We start from the raw sequence: 3,105 nt of genomic DNA on the forward strand, positions 1-3,105 counted from the left end.
TTAGTGGATTGTGATTGAAGAGTATTAGTGGAGACAACCAACTTGAATGTTGGTTGTCGCAGCTAAAGCTTGTGTTTCTTGGTATTAGTGCCAATGAAGGGGTAACGTTCAAAAGCAAAAAACGTACCATACATACAAATAAATATTTATATAGTATCTATATGTTATTGTTATTTAAATAATTATTTCATGTATGCCACGACGTAATTGTGAAGTCAATAGTTAAGAGGTCAAACAAGTTACCTTTAATTTTTTAGCACATAAATTAAATAATGATGGAACAAACATAAAACTCGAACTATTTAATAACATGAAGCATATTTTCTACTATTGAAGTAGTACAGATGAGAATCTAAGAAATTCCCTCTTTTGTGTAATTAAATGGTAATTTGTGTTGTCCTCATATATCACAAAAACGCAATTGAACAACTTGCTTTCATTGTATCCAAACCTACAGATATTTTATCTACTATTATTATTATTCAACGAACAAGATCAATGCTAGTGGTAGACATAGTAGCGCCACCAGAACTGATTTCAGGGACATCTGCTGCGGTGTAGTACAAGGGTATCGGCATCTTTAATGGAAGTTTTGGGACTGTTGCCTCGAACTTGAGTACGTGAATTGCTTGTCTAATCGATGGTCGCATACTGCGGTCAGGATGTGAACACCATAACCCCACCATCATCAAACGCTCAACTTCTGTCATATCAAATTCCTTGTTCAACGTCGTGTCAACGTATGAAAGCAGTTCACCATTTTCGAATAAACCCCAGACCCACTGCACCAGTCCTAGATAAGAACTTGGGTCAACTTTATCGGTTGCCTTTCGCCCACAAGCTATCTCTAATGCAACCACCCCAAAACTATACACATCTGACTCTTTACTAGCCTTCCCTGTTGTTACGTACTCAGGGCAAATGTAACCGAGAGTTCCGGCTAAAGCGGTTGTTTGTAGACCATGTTCATGGTCCATATGTCTAGCCAATCCGAAGTCTCCGAGCTTCACATTAAATCCTGAATCAAGCATGATGTTGCTAGATTTGATATCTCGATGCACCACACAACGTTCACATTCTTCATGGAGATATAACAACGCGGAAGCTAAACCTAGAGCGATCTTGTACCTTATTGTCCATGGGAGGGTGCTCTTTTTGAAGAAAAGATGAGAGTCAAGGCTTCCGTTTGGCAAAAACTCGTACACAAGCAAGAATTGAGTTTGATCATGGCACCAACCGATGAGTTGAACAAGGTTTCGGTGCCTTAAACTGCTAATGATTTTCACTTCGGTCATGTACTCCTTCTTTCCCTGTCTTGAACCCTGTGATATTTTCTTGACAGCAACTACCATTCCTTCACGTGATAAGTAGCCCTTGTAGACACATCCGAATCCTCCCTCGCCTAACTTCTGGTCATCGGAGAAGTTGTTGGTAGCCAGAATAAGATCTTTGAATGAAAATCGTTTGGGTCCTGCTCCCCTTTCAAGATCGTCGTTTATGGATGGCAACCCATCTTTATCTAGCGACTTTTTAGTACGCTTATTTTCTCTCCTCCAAAATATAGCACATGTTACTAGACCTCCTACAGCTACAACACTCAAAGGAACTGCTAACCCCATTGATAGTTTCATTTTCTTTGACGTATCTTCTTTTTTATCAACTATATTCAAGCTTGAATTAAACTCCCAGTATTGAAGGATATGTCTCTCCATTGCTCTACCAGTGGCAGCGGAAAATCCAATTGTTACCCACTCGGGAAGAACTTCCCTTAAGTCAACTTGATACGAAAGACTCGTATTCAAGGTTGATATGAACTTCCCATAGCGCCATGAAAGGCTAAGCATCTGTGTGGTAGAATTGTAGGAAACCCAAGCATCAGCAGGATCCCCGCTGTGCAAACTGGAATTCCAAGGACTGAAAGCAACAGAACCAAGCCAGTTCTTGTTGATACCCACATGTTCGAATGGAGGATCCCATCTGTCTGGGTAGGAATCAAACTCAACGAAAAGTATTTTGTTTAAGGAGGAGTTAGGGTAACTAGAGTTAAACAGGCCTAAATAGCCAGCACCTGAGTTAGGTGGGATTTCGAAGCCAACTGGGGCAAGAAAGAAAGTGAAACCATGGCCAGAGTCTTTTGGAGGTTGTGTCTCAATGATGAAAGTGAAGTGAGTGACGAAATCTGTGAGCTTCTCGGATTTTCTGTCCCATATCTGGACTGCATTTGGGTAATTCACATGGCCAACACGATAGAGGCTGTTATTGACTTTGTTGAACTGGATGTTTCCACGAGAAGTTTTGGCATCACCTGAACATAGTACACTAGTTTGGTCGTCAGGAAACTCAGTGAACTCGAAGTAGACTGATTTAGACAAGGGCAACAAGAGTAAAGATGAACAGACTAAGAGAATGAAGCATGAATTTTGAACACCTTGAGATGAGGAACACAAGACAAAGTTTGCCATGATTGAGCAAAGGCAGAGGCAATGTTGGTGTAAGTGGCACCGGAAGTGCATGTCGTTAAATACCAACATCTAGTACCTAAAATATTGATGTTAATAGCTATTGGTCTACAATTCTACATCCAGATCTTCAAGTTTCAACTAACTCCTTAGTTTTTTTATGTATATAATATACTATCTTAACATTCAACTAAAGTACTAGACGGCAATATAAATAAATTAAGTAGCAAAGGACCGACAAAAATTCCTTAGTTATCTCGGATTCTCGTACAACTTCATTCGCATGCTACCAGTTAATTAGCGCCATGGTTCCGGTTGCACTACAAGAAAAATCATAAATAGCTACGGAAAGTTACTATGGAATTAAAATCCGTTACTATTTTACTACGGAATATGCTATGAAACGACTTGTCGTAGCTGTTTTGCTACATAAATGGTTATAGAATAGCATTATGTAACTAAATCTTAAGTAGCTACGTTAAATTGTTTCAGAATCTAAATTTATAGTTATTTTACTACGCAATATGTTACAAAATAATTTATTGTAACTAATTTGCTACAGAAATGGCCACGGAATTACATTCCGTAGCTAAATCTTGAATAGTTGCTACGGAATTAAAATTCGTAGCTAGTTTACTACAAATAA

General features: G+C 38.8%; 1 pseudogene; it reads right to left on the reverse strand.

The window, feature by feature from the left end:
• Positions 1-482: 482 nt before the first annotated feature.
• Positions 483-2,462, reverse strand: LOC145058519 (L-type lectin-domain containing receptor kinase IX.1 pseudogene; annotated as a pseudogene).
• Between the last annotated feature and the right edge of the window lie 643 nt (positions 2,463-3,105).

Source organism: Lactuca serriola, chromosome 6 (assembly GCF_051521515.1).
Source record: "Lactuca serriola cultivar US96UC23 chromosome 6, Lser_US96UC23_V15, whole genome shotgun sequence".
In the NCBI taxonomy this organism is placed as follows: Eukaryota; Viridiplantae; Streptophyta; class Magnoliopsida; order Asterales; family Asteraceae; genus Lactuca; species Lactuca serriola.